Genomic DNA, 19,163 nt, shown 5'->3' with positions numbered 1-19,163 from the left:
CATTCCCTGCATATTTCAATTAGCTTCAATCAATTATTTCTTTCCTTACAGACTATCCCATCTCTGCACACGCTTCTCATCCTGGTTTGAGATATGTACCAATAAAGGAGAATATTTGTAGCTCATGGTTGAAATGAAGAGACCTTGGTTGTCTCTGAGCTTGCTTGTTTTCTTACAGATGTTTCATTACCCAAACTAGGTAACAACATCAGTGCTTGTAAGGTGTGGGGTTTGCCGTCAGTTTATATTCTAGTGCAGGGGTCTTCAAACTTGGCCGCTTTGAGACTTGTGGACTTCAACTCCCAGAATTCTGGCTGGCTGAGGAATTCTGGGAATTGAAGTCCACAAGTCTCAAAGCGGCCAAGTTTGAAGACCCCTATTCTAGTGGCTTCCCCTGTCAGTGTTGGTCTTAGAGATTCTTTGGTTGGGCTGTTTACTGTTGACCTATTTGGCAGTTTCTTGATTGGGGTATTGTTTATTTGATTGTTGGGCTGATGTTAATCTTGAGATATGTTTATTCAGAAAGTTATTCCATCAATTACTTTGAAGGAAACCATTCTTCTTATTAAAAAGAAAGTGTTTTCTAAAGCAAATATCCCATATTTGTTGTGAGAATGGAAAAGCATAACTTTCCGAAATTGCCATTACTGTTGTACACCAGCCAGAGTTGGTTTTCGTGAGATCAGCAGATATACTGATGTGATAAATAAACAAACATGTATGCTTTTTCCAGTCTCAGTAATGCTTTGCCATGGAACATTTATTTAGTTCTTCCTTTGATTACAGTCTAAAAAAAGCTAGGCCAAGAGAGCATAGTTTCATAGAGTGGTCAAAGAGACTGGAAGCCAGGAGACTGAGTTCTAGTCCTGCCTAAGGCACAAAGCCAGCTGAGTGACCTTGGGTCTGTCCCTCTCTTTTGCTCCAGGAAGGAGGCAAGGGCAAGCCACTTTCAATGATCTTACAAAGGAAATTGCAAGGACTTGTTAAGGAGTTGCCAGGAATCAAGGTTGGCTTAAAGCAGGGGTGTCAAACTGCCGGCCCGCAGGCCGGATGCATCATAGCAAAACCACGCCCTCCCCATTGCTGGCAATGGCAAAAAAAAAGGCATGATATGTTGCGACAGGTCACGTGACGTTGCGAGTTTGACACCCCTGGCTTAAAGGGACAAAAAAGAAATAAAAGAGCCAGTTTACTTAGTGGTTAAAATCCCAGATTAGAAACTGGAAGACTAGAAGCTCTAGTCCTGCTTTAGGCACCAAGGCAGCTGGGTGACCTTGGTCCAGCTACTTTTTCTCAGCCTTAAGAAGGAATCAATGGCAAAGCACTTTTGAAATCTTGCCGAGAAACTGCAGAGAGTTTCTAGGCAGTTACCACTGACTCATTTTCTGCCAGCCATTAAACCTGCTGAATAGCTGGCTTTCTCTTGGCTTTTCTGATAACTTCTCACTATTATTACTTTATTCTTTATGTATGGTTTCTCTCTCTCTGTTACTTTTAAGCGAGTTAAGGAAAAAATGCTGTACGTTGTGTCAAAAGCAAATATAAGGCCTTGAGGTCAACAGAAAGCTAAGACAGAAATGGCTTCAATAGATGAATAACTGTCTATCTGGGAAATTGATTCTGCTCCGTCCCTTCCTCCCTTGGCTTGTAAGCCACACACTAGAGAATTAAACAGGAAAATAGCTTGATTGTATAATTGTGGTAGATTCTCCTGAGATGCAGGAGAGAAGGGCTCTTTCCCAAGGAGCTAAGAGCCAAATCAGCCTTGGTATGCGCAAGAGAATCAGGAGGGATACTCCCTAAAACACCACAAGATTTATCTGATAGTTATGTACAGTGTGCAATGATATGGTATAGTCCAGGGGTAGGCAACCTTGGCTCTTTTATGACTCGTGGACTTCAACTCCCAGAATTCCTGAGCCAGCATGGCTCAGCTTGGAAACCTTTCCCTTTTCCCTCAGCATGGCTGGCTCAGGAATTCTGGGAGTTGAAGTCCACAATTCATAAAAGAGCCAAGGTTGCCTACTCCTGGTATAGTCCATACTGGCATCCTTCAGATGACCTGGGGTACAATTTGCATAGTAATTGCTAAGCACATTTGATTTGTGCTTAGATTGTAAGCCGCCCTGAGTCTTCGGAGAAGGGCGGGATATAAATGGGATTAAAATAAAAATAAATAAATAAATTGGCAACAAAACAAAACAAAACCATAGATATTAATGGATTAATGTGACTTGTAAAATTCTCAGTCATTTTGTTCATTTTTGGATCTCCCTGTTTCCACCTAAGCTATTTTTTTTAAATGCCAGTTTTAACATTTACCATGCTGATTTTCATTATTAGATTATCTTCAGTCTTTATAACATTAGAGTCTTCTGAGATTTATAAAGAACATGGCATTTGAGCAATGCATTCATTTTTTAAAACTAGAATGTACAGATGTGTTAGCTGAAGCTCCTGAGGGTTAAAATGAATAAATAACGGATAGAAATTTAAAGCAGCTTTGCTAATCTTCATTAGATATACACACTTTTATTTTAAAATATTATATTACCTGGAATTTTTTTTACCTAAAATGGATTTTTAATTATATGGATCCTCAATAGTAGTGAACTATTAAAGTGCCACATCCTTTATTATTATTATTATTATTATTATTATTATTATTATTATTATTATTATTATTATTATTATTATTATTATTATTATTATTATTCATTCATTCATTCATTCAATTTTTATGGACATTCATCTCAATCAATGTATCAGAGATTATAGCTTCACAAGAATAGGGAACAATATTGAAACTACTACACCAGGGGTGTCAAACTCAATTTCATTGAGGGCCACATCAGCATTGCGATTGCCCTCAGGGGCCGGGTGGGTGTGGCCTACTGGGTGGCCGTGGCTAAAGTGCATGTGGCCTACTGGGTGGGCGTGGCCAGCTCTACATCGTTCGCATCAAGGGTGCCTATGGGGGCCTGGGCAGGAGTGGGACAGATCTGAGGGTCACTGGCAGAAGGAGGGTCTCTGGGCGAGGGCCAAGGCAGTGGGGGCCATTCCATCACTGTTTCCAGGATGGCTTCACGGGCCACATGAAACCACTTCGCGGGCTGGATCTGGCCCCCGGGCCTTGTGTTTGACATGTCTGTACTACACTAAGTCTAAACTCAGAGGATAAAAGATTCACCAACATAACCTCAAATTTCAACTGTAACAAATGTTGCAATTGCTACATACCACATCCAGAAGGAAAGGTCCCTCCTTAATAACCAGCAAAATATGTTAATTCATTATATGAATATTTAACTCTTTGAAAAATAAAATATTTCATAAATCAAGCATGGTCCAGGTGTTGCTTTATTTGACATATTTATAGAAGTACACACAACTAATACAAAGAAGAGGGGATCAATCTATTTTCCAAAGCACCTGAAGGCAGGACAAGAAACAATAGATGAAAACTAATCATGGAGAGAAGCATCCTACAACTAAGGAGAAATTTCCTAACTGTGAGAACAATCAACCAGTGGAATGGCTTGCCTTCAGAAGTTGTCAGTGCTCCATCACTGGAAGCTTTTAAGAAGAGACTGGGAAGCTATTTGTCTGGAATGGTATAAGGTCCCTTGCTTGACCAGTGAGTTAGATTGGAAGACCTCCAAGATCCCTTCCAACTCTGTTATTCTGTTACGTTTTCAGCCTTGGTCAGACAGAACAGATTTTGTGGGATTTATGAATCATATGTTAGTATGTTTTCTGCCATCACACAAAGGGAAGGAAGATATTAGTGCAGTACAATCCAACACTTATTTTAGGTTTGTAGGTCACACTTTGTGGCTTTTAATGTACTTAAAGAGTTAAGGTAAGGTAAAGGTTCCCCCGCACATGCGTGCTAGTCATTTTTGACTCTAGGGGCCGGTGCTCATCTCCGTTTCAAAGCCTAAGAGCCAGCTTGTCCGAGGACGTCTCCGTGGTCATGTGGCTGGGATGTCTAGATGCCAAAGGCGCACGGAACGCTGTTACCTTCCCACCGTAGTGGTCCCTATTTTTCTACTTGCATTTTTACGTGCTTTCAAACTGCTAGGTTGGCAGAAGCTAGGACAAGTAACAGGCGCTCACTCTGTTATGCGGCACTCGGGATTCGACCCGCCAAACTGCCGACCTTCTGATTGACAAGCTCAGCATCCTAACCCACTGAGCCACCGTGTCCCTTTTACTTAAAGAGTTACATAGGTCTTATTCTTTTAACATACCATATGACATCAAGATATACCCCCCCAACAAACAGATCCCTTACACATGGATTCAATTAATCATTTAATTCAATTGTTTCAACCAGTCTACATCATGTTTATTAGATGAAGGGCATGACCTATATAAAGCACTAGTTACACTAATAGTTATTGTTATGTATTCACTTATAATTCATATTGTATGTATTCATTATTAGGAATTGTTGTAATAGAGTTTAACAGGGCTGAGGTAAAAACCGCGGCAGCTTTTGACAGCTGTCAAAAGCTGCCGGACAGAACCGCGCAAGCGCGACCGACTGACAGTTCTGCACGCGCCTCCACTGACAGCTCCGAGCTGTCAGAATCTGCCGGTTCCGATTGGAGAAGACAAACGGCGCGGGAACCAGCTCAGCCCTGATTGGCTAACCTACTGACAGCTGCCAGTATAAATAGATGTCATGTTCTTCTGTTGTTCGCCTGGTTCGTAATAAAAGGTTAAATCGTTAACCTGCTGTCTCGCCTGCTTCTTTAAAGCACTGGCGACGAAGGTGGGATGCCTGCTTGCCTAAGCTGAAGTCACTACCTAAGGGGAGAAGAGATTTTTTCCCTTAGCCCGAGCTAGTCACTCGCTGAAGTCACTCGGAAGCCGAACTTCCGTACAACGCAAGCAGCTGCACCCACGACTTACAGACAGCATGACGAACCATGGCCACATTCGAGAGTTCAACACCCGCCACCCAGAAGGTTGGGAATCTCATCTGGGCCAGGTAGAAGGATACCTGGTGGTTAAGAAGATTACGGACGACCGGGCCAAGGCAGCCGCCCTCCTCTGGCTCAGCGGCCCCGCTGTCTATGATGCCGCTGTGGGAATCTTCACTCCTGAACCGATCGCCACGATCTCCTACGCCGATCTCACCGAGGGGCTGAGTAAATAATTCATGCCCCTCAAGTCAGAACTTTTCTGGAGGGTAAATTTCGCCCGAAAACTACAGCTTCCTGACGAGCCGGCAAATGACTTCATAACCCGGGTCAGACACGCCGCACGGCGGTGTCGGTTCCCGGACTTAGAAGACCGAATTCGGGACCAAATCGTCATAGGGCTCAAAGACGAGCGGCTGAGGAAAAAGCTGATCGCCAAGCCAGAAATGACAATGACCGATGTGGCGAGGGAAGTCATCGCATATGAGGACAGCCACGGTGACAACCGACGTTCACCTGACAGCGGGCCCAATGGGTCCGTGCACCAGGAGGACGGCGGGTTCAGCGGTCCCGAGGAAGATGACGGCTCCATGGACATCGATGCGGTACAGCGGCGGTTCGAAAAGCTCAGGCTGCAACGCAACTACAGGGGGGGGCCTGGTAACAATCAGAGGGGCGCTAACTTCCAGCCAAACAGGGCCAAGTGTGCCAGCTGCGGCGGAAGCCACCCAAGAGCAACGTGCCGGTTCCGCAGTGCCAAATGCCACGGGTGCGGAAAGACAGGTCACCTCAAAGCCGTGTGCTGCAGCCGGAGCCAAGAAAATCTGCATGAACTGGAAGTGACAACCGCAGGTATGAGCCCACACACACCCAGGGCCAGGCACAGTCCCAAACCCCTAGTGCTTAATGTGAGGGGAAGGGCGGGGGAATACACAGTCCACAGCACTCTTAAGCCCAAAGTCAAGGTGGACGTTCTGATTCATGGAATTCCCTGTGAGATGGAAGTGGACTCTGGGTCCTCCGTCTCACTCATTTCGTGGCAAACCTACAGGGACATTTGTAACCAAAGTAGAAAACGGCCCGCCCTTCGTCCCACCAAACTCCGCCTAGCTGATTTTCAGAAAACGCCCATTAAACTCCGGGGGAAGGGCTCCGTCCCCGTAGAGTTCAAACAATTTAAAGGATCCCTCCCTATATTAGTAACCCAGGAAAACAGAATCAGCCTGCTAGGATTAGACTGGTTTGAGGCGCTAGGGATAGCGTTGACAGGCGTCAACGCCGTTCAGCTGTCAAACCTAGAATCCGTCTGCCTTCAATTCGCGGACGTTTTTGACAGCTCGCTCGGAAAGTACACAGGACCGCCTGTATCACTAAAACTAAACCCTAATGTAATGCCTGTCAGAATCAAGGCAAGAAGAGTTCCCTTCGCCTTGAGAGAAAAAATAGAAGCGGAACTAGACCGATTAACTAACTTAGGAGTCCTTGAACCGGTAGAAGGGGCAGAGTGGGAGACACCCATAGTGACCCCAATTAAGCCAAATGGCCAAATAAGATTATGTGCCGACTATAAGGCGACACTCAACCACGCATTAAATGCCCATGCCTACCCGGTCCCGGCTGTCAAAGATATTCTCGCGGCCATTAAGTCAGGCGCCATTTTTGCCAAGTTAGACTTGGCGCAGGCGTATTTACAGCTGCCTGTCACCCCTGACACCGCCTTAGCTCAGACAATCGTCACCCACAAGGGAGCATTTAAAATTAACCGCCTTCAATTCGGCATCTCCGCAGCCCCGGGAATCTTCCAAGAAATCATGGAAAAAACACTTAAAGGGATCCCCGGGGTCTGTCCATATTTTGATGACATCCTAATTGCAGGGGAATCAGAAAAAGACCTAGCTGACAAATTAACAAAAGTGCTTCTTAGATTCAGGGAGGCTGGCCTCAAATTAAAACGAGACAAATGCTCCATTGGGGTGCCTTCAACAGAGTTTTTAGGATTTAAAATTGATGCTAAGGGAATTCACCCCACTGAGACAAAAATAAAAGCCATTAAAACAGCACCAACCCCTAAAAATAAACAGGAACTGCAAGCCTTCCTAGGGTTAGTTAATTTTTATCATACCTTCCTGCCCCATAAAGCCTCCATTGCCGAACCCCTACACAGGCTTTTAGATAAAGGCAAAACCTGGAATTGGTCATCTGAGCATGATAAAAGTTTTAATCTACTAAAAAACTTACTCACCAGCAATGCAACGGTAGCCCTGTTTAACGAACACCTGCCCTTATGTCTGGCTTGTGATGCCTCTCCCTACGGCATCGGAGCAGTCCTAAGCCACTTAACTAACGAGGGAACGCAGATCCCTGTAGCGTTCTACTCCAGAACGCTGTCAAAACCTGAGCGTAATTATGCTCAAATTGATAAAGAGGCTTTAGCTATAGTGGCTAGCGTAAAAAAGTTTCATGACTACCTATACGGCCGACCCTTTACCATTTTTACGGACCATAAGCCCCTATTAGGACTTTTTACAGTAAACAAACTAACCCCACAAATTTTATCTCCCCGCATCCTGAGATGGTCTACATTTCTGTCAGCCTATTCATACAACTTAGAATATAAGCCAGGGAAATCCATGGGCCATGCGGATGGGCTTAGCAGACTGCCCCAACCAATAGTCGACCCAGACCCAGCACCAGCTGGGAAGATACTGGCTATTACAGACCTGCCAGAATGCCCATTATCTGTTAAAGACATCGCTGCAGCCACATCTGTAGACAAAATATTAGGCAGAGTCTTAAACTATGTCACGTCTGGCTGGCAATGCACACCCCCAGACCCAGAATTCCAACCTTACATTTTAAAGCAAAAGGAATTATCCACCCATCAGGGGTGTCTATTATGGGGCAGCAGGGTAATCATACCTGACAAACACAGACTCAAAGTGTTAGAGAGCCTCCACGAAGGTCACCCTGGGACCGTCAAAATGAAGGCTCTAGCCAGAAGCTATGTCTGGTGGCCAGGATTAGACAAGCAAATTGAAACACATGTAGCCGGCTGCTATTCCTGCCAACTTGTTAGAGCCGCCCAGCCACACGCCCCCATACACAGATGGGAAACTACAAAGACACCCTGGTCTCGTATCCACATAGACTACGTGGGTCCATTCCAGGGACAATCATTCCTAATAGTCATGGATAGCTATTCGAGGTGGTTGGAGGTGGCGCCAGTGACTAGCACAACTTCAGCAGCCACAATACAAGTTCTAAGAGGGTTATTCGCAACACATGGGCTTCCAGATGTAATAGTCTCTGATAACGGCCCCCAATTTACTTCCTACGAATTCCAGAGTTTCACAACGGCGAACTCTATTAGGCACACCACCACGGCTCCATTTCACCCATCCTTGAACGGCTTGGCAGAGGTGATGGTAAAATCAACCAAAGAGGCACTGCGGAAAATCATCTCCGGCAACTGGCACCGCAGACTGGCCCAATTCCTGTTATCTCAACACACCACCCCATGCACAACTACGGGGAAATCTCCGGCAGAGCTCCGCTGGGGCAAAAGACTAACGACCAGACTAGACCGCCTACATCCTGACAGATCCCCTCCAGACCCAGAACTGCCCCTCCAGCATAGAACTCTCACCACAGGGCAAGCTGTCTGGGCAAGAAACTATGGGGGGGGCAACAAATGGACACAAGGGGTTGTCATTGAACAAACGGGGCCCCTATCATACATCATAGACACAGGACACAATTCCCACATCCGCAGACACATCGACCAACTCCGGCGGCGCAGCCCACAAAATATGGGGGAAAGGGGGAACAACGAAATGCAGGCAGAAGCCCCACAGCAAACACTTTCACATCGCAACCCCCCCGATCAAAATGTACCATTTCAAGACCCCACTCCAAACGACGCTGAAACAACGGAACCAGACCCCTTGACCCCTGAACCAGTTATCGAGTTGCCTGGGGAAAAGGAACAACCAGCTGAGACGACCCCCCGGCGCTCCGAAAGGATAAAAAGACCCCCTGCCTACTTACAAGACTTCGAATGGGGAAACCCAAAAAAGAAACAGTTAGGGAAAAATCAACTCAATCAGAGGGAGGGGTAAGGGGTGTTATGTATTCACTTATAATTCATATTGTATGTATTCATTATTAGGAATTGTTGTAATAGAGTTTAACAGGGCTGAGGTAAAAACCGCGGCAGCTTTTGACAGCTGTCAAAAGCTGCCGGACAGAACCGCGCAAGCGCGACCGACTGACAGTTCTGCACGCGCCTCCACTGACAGCTCCGAGCTGTCAGAATCTGCCGGTTCCGATTGGAGAAGACAAACGGCGCGGGAACCAGCTCAGCCCTGATTGGCTAACCTACTGACAGCTGCCAGTATAAATAGATGTCATGTTCTTCTGTTGTTCGCCTGGTTCGTAATAAAAGGTTAAATCGTTAACCTGCTGTCTCGCCTGCTTCTTTAAAGCAGTTATTTATCATGATCTTATGCTTCAAGTCTGTTGACCGCTACCATCATTTCAAGAAATGAAGATCAGCTCTGCAAAGAATGTGAAGGAAGGGTTTTCCAGGATTGCATCTGTGGTATGACTTGTCAAAGCAGCCATCTTATTTACAAAACCTGCATTGTTGCTTAAGAACCTGTTCCTGGCTGCTTCTAGTGGCTTTGTATATGGCTGATTTAATAATTTGAAATTAGTATAATGATTCTTTCCTTTGAGGACCTAATGCATTTTATTTTGTGTTTTATGTAAATACGTTTTTCTTTTTAAATGCAATGTGGCAACTTGAAAGCTCTTGTACACTAAGGATCACCTTTTGCAAAGGCTTTGCAGAGCTCCTGTGCCCAACTTGCTGGCATCCAACAGAAGATGATTGGTTTCAAGGGGTGTCTACACAGATGTGTGAGGTCAAAAAGTCAAGATGGCAGCCATGATCACATGTTTAATCAGAATAGAGATGGTCTTTTAGTCCAACTGACTGCTCAAACAGGAGACCCTATACCATTTCAGACAGATGGCTGCCCAATATTTTCTTTAAAACCTTCAGTGATGAAGCATCCACAACTTCTGAAGGCAAGCTGTTCCAGTGATTAATTGTCCTCACTATTAGGAAGTTTCTCCTTAATTCCAGGTTGCTTTTCTCCTTGATTAGTTTCCATCCTTTTTTTTGTCTTTCCTTTTGGTGCTTTGGAAAATAAGTTGACCCCCTATTCTTTGTGGCAGTCCTTCAAATATCGGAATACTGCTATCATATTACCTCTAGTCCTTCTTTCTCTAGACTGGCCATATCTAACTCCTGCAACTGTTCTTCATATGTGTTTGTCTCCAGGCCTTTAATCATCTTAGTTGCTCCTTTGCATTTTTCCCAAAATCTCAACATCTTTTTTGTAATGTGGTGCCCAAAACTGTATGCAGTATTCCAGGTATAGCCTTACTAAGGCTTTATAAAACGGTACTAATACTTCATGTGATTTTGATGTCCAAAGCCCTGTCTTTCATGTATGAAACAATACATAGTTAAAGCACTAGTAACACATTAAGTGAATAAAATGCCAAATGCAATCTGGGACAAAGTTGTAGGAGATGACTAAGATGGGCTCGAGGGACGGAGTCAAACAATTAATCAATTACGAGTACCTCTGCACCCACAAGAGACTTAAATCCATTTCATCCTGAGTTCCATTGACTCTTATATACTGCCAATTTACTTGGATCACCTGTAGTTCAGATTCTTGTAGAAACCTTAAGCTTGCAATAAATCTTTATACCCATTTGAACTGATTTCCTGGTGCTCGACAAAAGTATTATAAAGTTGCACATGTATTACTGGAAATTTAAGAAAAAGAAAAGCAAAGTTTGTTGGTGGCAATATACTGTTTCTGTAAATTGCTTAGAGCAGTGGTCTTCAAGCTTGGCCTTTTTATGACTTGTGGATTTCAACTCCTAGAATTCCTCAGCCAGGCACACTGGCTGAGGAATTCTGGGAGTTGAAGTCCACAAGTCATAAAAGGGCCAACTTTGAAGACCCCTGGCTTAGAGAGTGCTGTAAACCACTATGAAGAAGCATATACAGTAAGTCTACTGAGTTTTGTATTGTTAATTCTCTGGCATTAGGAAGAGTTCTCTCTTGGATTCAATTCATCTTTTTTCTGAGTTAAACAACAAATTGTGGAGTTTCTACATGTGATCCCATTCACTTCAAGCAGAGCAACTAAGAGGCCTTTAGAACTGAATAGGTAGTGTTGGACAATTATAGTTAATTGATAGAGCTACCTTATATATACTTTCTAAATAAAATTAATTGTCAAGTAAACATCTACAGGATTACTATATCCACAAAAATATTCAGATAAGGATATAAAATATTCTGCAAAAAGACCAACAAATATTGATATTTTAAAATAAATGGCTCTAACTTTAAGATCTTGTGTAGATTTGAACTTCATTTTATAAATTGCTTGGTTTATACATTAAATATCACGAGTAATTTTACTTCTCTCTTCTCCAAAGTAATATAAACCTCCTGCAAGTTAAATAGACTTATAATTTATTTCCTAATAAACTTTGGCCAAGGGATTTATTTTTTAAATCTGAAAGTCAATTAAAAATTGGCATTTTTTCTTGTACAATATATATAAAATAAGGTTTATTCATAAGTTTTTTTTATTAACATGATTGTTTACTTTGAGTGAGAGGGATGCGTTGACTCAGTGGGTTAGGATGCTGAGCTTGTCGATCAGAAGGTTGGCAGTTTGGCAGGTCGAATCCCAAGTGCCGCATAACACAGTGAGCGCCTGTTACTCGTCCCAGCTTCTGCCAACCTAGCAGTTCGAAAGCACGTAAAATGCTAGTAGAAAAATAGGGACCACTATGGTGGGAACGTAACAGTGTTCCGTGCGCCTTTGGCGTCTAGTCATGCCGGCCACATGACCATGGAGACGTCCTCGGACAAGCGCTGGCTCTTTGGCTTTGAAATAGAGATGAGCACCGGCCCCTAGAGTTGTAAACGACTAGCACGCATGTGCGGGGGAACCTTTACCTTTACCTTTTTACTTACTTTGAGTATCTAATGCATTTTCATTATTTTGTGTTTTATGTAAACATATTTTTGAAATGCAAAGTAGCAATTTGAGATTCAGAATATTAGGTAGACAATCGATAATGCAGACAATATTCTAGTTTTAGTCCTTGTTAATCTTCCAGCTCAAGTGCACATTATATTCATTTGTTCATTAGTCTCACTCCTCTAGTTCCTAATTCTGGAATGATTTACGGTATTGTGGTTCAGTTTTATTGTACACAAAAGCCACCACAAATCACACAGCCAAACATAATTTCAGTTTTCACTTAGGGCACCTGCAGAAAAATAATTTCTTTCTTGAAATGAGACATGGTTATTTGAATGATTCTAGATAATAAATACAGAGAAGCTAACTCAAGTCATATTAAATTTGCTAAGGAAAACATCAAAATATCTTTGATAACCAGACTCATATTTTACCATGTATATAAACTATACACTGCTCTGATTATCACTTTGCTAAGTTTGAGGATAACCATTCAAGCACGGCTGTCTTACTGCCTCCAGCAGCCTGTTAATCTTATTCTACCTCTTTGTTTGAAATTGTCTCTTGTGAAAAAGTACTATATAGATTTACTGGACATGTTCTGATTCATGTTCTAAAATGCATTTGTTTTGCAAGTAAAGTCAACTATTTTACTAAACTCCACACTAAACCAGAATGCTAAATTTGGCTAGAACCAATACAAATTAGTCTTAATTGAAAAAGATGATACTATAAAAGGACTTTTATTTTTACTATTTTCCAAATTTCCTATACATGTCTGAAATAAATCAGATGTCAGATAAATATTTTTATGTATTATATACAATGGAAGAATTGGAACAAGTGATACTAGAAATGGTATCTAATGTCAGTAGGGCTGTTCAAGTTGAGTTGAATGTTGACAATCAATGTATTATCTGGGTTGAATCCATATAATAAAAAGGGCAATATAATTTGCCTGACCAAAGCTCTAGATGCTGTTTTTAAATAAGAACAATACAGTAATATTTCCATTTTATAGATGTAGAGTAATTTCACTTAATGTCATCATTATAATCAAGCTATTAAAATTACATTTTAAAGAACTACATTTGAGCTTATAAGTGCCCCTTATTTTGAAAAGCATTATTCACTAGAAAGCAACAAGATTGCTTGTAAAAATATGTACATAATAATGTAAAATCAAATGCTTAGCCTGTTATTTGTGCAGATAAACAGAACATACAAACGTATAGTAAATAACAGACTCAGTTGCTCATTTGCAGCTTAATGTACTTCAGAAATTTATTGCTTATGGGGAAAAAATAGGAGGACAGACCACTATGTATAATGCCAGCTACTGTATGAATGGCAGATTATAACTGGGGGGAAAATCACATATAAATACATAGTCTCTCTCTGAATTACTTTCTCAAAACCCTTTCTGCAATGTCTAAATTACATATTCCACATGATCTGTTACCTCAATTTTTCCCTAATTCTTCTTCGTACACATTCAAAATTCTGTGTTGCTGAAACACCGTTGATGAAAGCTACAGACAAGCAACTCCAGTAACTGTGATATTTTATACTTCAGCAAGATCACTGCAATCTGTTCTAAGAAAACAATACTCTTCACAGATAACTTACATGAAGAAAACTAGCAGCCATGGAGTTTCAGACATAGCATTATGCAAACAAGCTGTTTTCAAGTTTAATATATTAGTCTGTTGTTTATAAGCCAAGGCCAAAGGAGGGAGAGGAAGAAAATAAAATAAATTTATACAAAATATTGCACAAATATCTGAAACCAGTGCAAGCTTACTAAATGGCATTGAATTTAGGAAATTCAAGATTTCAGCAGATGATTCATAATAGGGCATAATATTTGTCTGTGCTAAAGTGAAAAGATTAAGCCACAATGTTAGAGAGCATCTTTAGATGTGACTAAATGGATTGAGAAGAAACCATAAGAGAACAAGAGTCGCCGCCCTAATTTGGCTCTTACTTCAAAGTACATTTATTCAGTTTTTTAATACTAAGAAGTGCAAGCTATATCTGCACTTAAGTAAGTGGGGGTTCAGAGCTTCTAAATATAACTAAACATTTGAGAAGAAACCTGTAAGAAAATATTGAACAGGATAACTGTTGCTGCAGCCTAAGAGACCTGGAAGGATTTTTATTTGGGATTCACATTAACATTGAAAATTATCATAGACTCTTCTCTGATTGATAGTGTTACCAATGATCCACATTGCTAATGTAAGCTGATCTTTTCTGGAAAAACCTTCAAACCTGCATTAGGTATGAGCTGCTCTTTGTTATTGCTATTCTTTAAGGTCAAGAAGATGAAAGCAGTGAATAGAATTATACCTAGCCAATTTGGTCTAGTAGAGAATCAGTTTGGCTCTGGTGGTACAGCGACCCCAACCTTTTGGGCACTAGGGACCGGTCCTGTGGAGAGAGGTTTTTCCATGGACCAGAGGGGCTGTGGTTTCATGTGCTGGCTACAATCCTGCAGATAGGGCTTCACTTGTTTGCACTGCCCAGTTTCTGACATGCCACAGAACGGTGCCAGTCCATGGACCGGGGGGTTGGGACCCCTGGTCTAGTGGATAAGGCACCAGTCTAGAAAGTGGAAGACTGTGAGTTCTAGTCTCACCTTTGCCATGAAAACCAGTTGTGTGACCTCTCAGTGTCTCTCAGTCTCACAGGGTTGGGAGGAGGAAAATAGGAAGAGGAAGGTGTGTTGGATATGTTCACTGCCTTGACTTGTTTGCAAAAATAATAAAAGGCAAGATATAAATAAACAAACAAACAAATAGCTTCAACCTAGTCCACCAAGCAACAAAAATATTAAACAAATAAACAAGAACAACATATAAAACAAGTAGCTTAGCATTTCTTGACAACACTTGGGGCCTGCCTAAGATATACAGTACAGTATGTTGTAACGACTGATGTCCATGGGCAGGGAGGGGGATAGCAGACCAGATTAAGAAGGTGGCCATAAATGCTTGATCAAAGCAAGATTCCTTTACCATGTGATGCAAGCAAAAGAGATGAAGTTGGACTTGAGCAGTCTTAACTATTTTGTCTTTTTATAGCCGCACACACACTCAGCATCCCCGATCTAACAGATGTACTTTTGCAGAGCTCCTCAGAGAATGTTCAGATAATTTATGCATTTGGTCTCCTTGTATTTGGCATGTATGTTTAATTTTTAAAAATATGGGTACAAGCACTTTATCTTTATTGTTGTTTAGCCTGCTGCTTTTTAGAGCATTTGTTTGCTGCGATCCTAATTATATATTGTTTTCCTGAAAGGTTCTATTATTGTTTATTATACATGCCATTAACTCATGTTAGTAGGATTGATAAAAAATTAACTTAACTTTTCGGAGAATATTGTGGAACTTATAGTGGTGAAGCAAGAAAATCAATCAAAAAGCCATATAGAATAGGAATGGATAAAAAAATAAGAAAAATAAATCTCAATCTAGACTTCTGGACTCTTAATTGATAAAAACAATTCAAAGGATCATTCATCAGTCTCTGTCTTTTGCCTCAACCTTGCTGGTCACCGATAAGAAGAAATTTATCCAACTCTTACAGAAATTCAAACAGTAGAGATAGATTCAGAAGATGACCAGGCTGAGCCTGAGGGAAGGGTCAAACACATCATCAGTCATGAGTCCTTTTGTGCCCACAAGAGATCTAAGTCCAGCCCACTATGAATTCCTTATTTACCATCAAACTGCTTCAGTTGTAGAGTGCTTGAGCTTGTAATATATCTTTATACATATTTGAACTGCCTGGATCTCCTGATTTCTCTGGTGCTTAACATTTCATTTGCATACAAAAGCTGAATGTTACTTTCAAAAGGTGAATTGTTCATGATTTCAGTTAGCAATATCATTGTTATATTTATATTTATATGTTTTGGGGTTTTGTGTAACATGATTTAGCTAAACCAATGGGGGAAAAATCAGTATTATTCCATCTCTACATTGAAGATCCAATTAAGATAATAAGAAGGGCAGAGAAGGTAGTTCTCACACAGTGTCTCCTAGATCTAGAACATTTTTGTATACTACGTGGGAAAGACCTTGGCAAGTGGGGCAAAGAGATGCAGCCTAGGTAATGGTCAGATAAGAGTCAGCATAGTAAGCAGATGGAAAGTGAGGAGAGTAAGAGATTCAGAAGGGTTCCTCCCTAGTTTCTTGGACTGAAAAGGAAAAATTGTCAAACTTACGAAACTAGGAGTCAAAGCAGTTCAAATAAATAAAGGTTTATTACATGCTAACACTCTCTACAAAAATCTGAACTACTAATGATCGGAGCAAATTGGCAATAGATAAGAGTCAATGGAATTCAAGGTGGGCTGGTCTTAGATCTTTTGTGGGTGTGAAGGCACTCAAGACTGACAAAGCACTTAATCCTTCCCTCAGCTCAGCCTGGTCATCACTTACATAGTGGGAGAATTGTTCTTTCAGATTTGCAAGATTTTGTTTATGTAGCTTTACAATAAAGCAGAATTATTGTAAAGCTACGTTGTGTCTAGTGTTCCTGGTAAAGTTATTTCTCAGATTACTTTACCTCTAGTCTACCACTGAAACAGGTTTTCAGATTTTCTATTTGGCTGTATCCACTCAATGTCTCTAAACGAGCTCTCAGAGTTTGAAAGACTGGGTACTCATCAAAGGAGAGAGTACACAGTTTACTTATTCAGCAGTACAAGACCTACATTTGCAATACAAGATGTTTTTGATCTTGTGGATGGTGAGTTAATGCTTTTGGGTTGAAGCTGTGGGATTGTGTTCTATACTGTGGAAGGTCTGCTTGGATTGTGGTTGCAGATAATGAAATTCAGAATGTGTTCATGAATAAAATCAACTGCATTATGGACCTATAAAGATTAGTGTTCTAATTTGTATTGATTTCAGGGCAAAGATCATCATCTACAAGTTTTTAAAGGAATGACTATGGCTCTTTGCATAATTCATAACATTCTATATAGATTTTTATTCTCTAGACCCAAAGGTATTCTACAGTAGTCTCTGCCAACACTTTTTTTTGATTATTCAGATCTGAATTCTTTAACATCAGCAAAATACAAATGAAAGCAGCAACACATGAGACAGAGAAGTATAGAAAGCTTATGTTTGGGGTTTTTTTTGCTTTTCCATGTCATTACTGCATGAAATAGTTATCAACACCCTGACTGTCTAAATAAAACTTAATCCCTCCTCACCCACTGTGCGTCCAGCTCCCTCATTTCCAATCTTGGGTCAACGATTTTATTTATTAATGATTTTTTCTGCTCTGTTCCATGATTGTTGATTTTAATGTTTTTTAATGCTTTTAATTTTTATGTTTTTATGCTGTAAGCTGTCCAGAGTTATGGGATACAAGATGGGTGGCAAATCAGTTTTGTAAATAAATAAATAAACAAATGAACAAACTTGTGTACTGTACAAGGCTTTTACCTGATGCGAGCTCTATGTCATGACTAAATTCCCACATTAGAATTCTCATCTTTATAGTTTTGTAAATGAACATTTGTTTCATCAACCAGGTAAATATTCACTATCGTGGCTGGAGGACTTGTTCAATATAAGAATGAATGGATATATCAATACCTAAAATGCCAGTCTTTGAAATTTACTGGTGGAAAAATGGTCTAACTTTTCCAGCAACAGCTTATCCAGAAATCTTACTGACCAGAATATTTCATTGACTATTGATATATCTCAGCAATTTAAACATTACTGGTAAAGAATTGAAGTCTTGTTTAAGCATAACAAATTTTGCTAGGAACTTGAGCTCTATTAGAGCTCAACAATATATTTTCATTTGAATGTTGATGAAAAAAATCCTAGAGTTTCACCTGAGTTTTCGAACATTATTTTTGAATTGAGTATTTATAATGTTGTATATGCATTTGGAAATGAATTTATTTAAACTAAGCAAGAACTACGATTGAAAAGTTGACTAAAAAATTAGGATAGAAATGAGCTCTATGGAGGAAACTGCTTAGCAATTCTTTGATAAAATAATCTTTGGCATATTCTTACAAGATATCACAACCTCTTAAGTTAAGGAAGAACAGTCTTCTAAAAGATGAATACTTAGCAGAAGCACTAAGATATACAGTTTGAGTAGTAAAATGTTTTGTGAGGATATGTGTTAAATATTTCAGAGAATACCGGTACATTAATGGAGTGATGCAATGAAATATTCAGGATGGATGACACTAATGCATAACCTTCAAAGAGGGATGTCTGAGGAACTTAATAACTATTAATTCAGTAAAAACTGATTTGACATTCATAAAGAAATAATACTTTATGCTGATTCTAATTTTCCTAAGTGATTGCCAAAAGTTGAAAATTGTAAAGGTTTTTTTTGACTCAGGTTTGACTTCTGATAAATTACAGGTAATCCTGGATTTACAACAGTTCACTTAATGATTGCTTGAAGTTACAACACTGAAAAAAGTGACTTATGACCATTTTTCACGCTTATGACTGTTGCAGCATCCCCATGGTCATATGATTTACATTCGGATGCTTGACAACTGACTCACATTTATGATGGTTGCAGTGTCCCTGGATCCCCTTTTGCAACCTTCTGACATGCAAAGTCAGTGAGGAAACCAGATTCACTTAACAACCATGTTACTAATTTAACAACTGCAATGATTGACTTAATAAATGTGGCAAGAAAAGTAGTAAAATGGGGCAAAACACTCTTAACAAATTTCTCATTCAGCAACATAAATTTTTGGGCTCAAGTTGAGGACATGTTGTTTTCTTGACAAAAATGCAGAAATATTATGCCACAATATTTATTTATTTATTTATTTATTTATTTATTTATTTATTTATTTATTTATTTATTTATTTATTCATTCATTCATTCATTTATTTATTTATTTATTTATTTATTTATTTATTCATTCATTCATTCATTCATTCATTCATTCATTCATTCATTCATTTATTTATTTATTTATTTGGTTTATATACCGCCCTACTCCCAAAGAACTCAGGGTGGTTTACAAGGCAAAATTTAAAAACAATACAATATAAAATAAAAATTAAATTAAATTAAGTCTAGCCGCAAAAAATTAAAATCACAATTTAAAAACATTAAACCCCTCAGT

At 40.2% G+C, this 19,163-nt stretch overlaps 1 protein-coding gene across 2 annotated transcripts in view; it reads right to left on the bottom strand.

Annotated features, from left to right (window-relative positions):
* The window catches only part of PRKG1 (protein kinase cGMP-dependent 1), a gene marked incomplete at both ends in the record, with an annotated part of 886,380 nt that overhangs the window by 147,983 nt on the left and 719,234 nt on the right, over positions 1 to 19,163 (bottom strand). The window lies entirely within an intron of this gene.

The sequence above is a fragment of the Vipera berus genome (genome assembly GCF_964194415.1).
Source record: "Vipera berus genome assembly, chromosome: 5".
Lineage (NCBI taxonomy): Eukaryota > Metazoa > Chordata > Lepidosauria > Squamata > Viperidae > Vipera > Vipera berus.
This window is presented reverse-complemented; position numbering and strand designations above follow the sequence as displayed.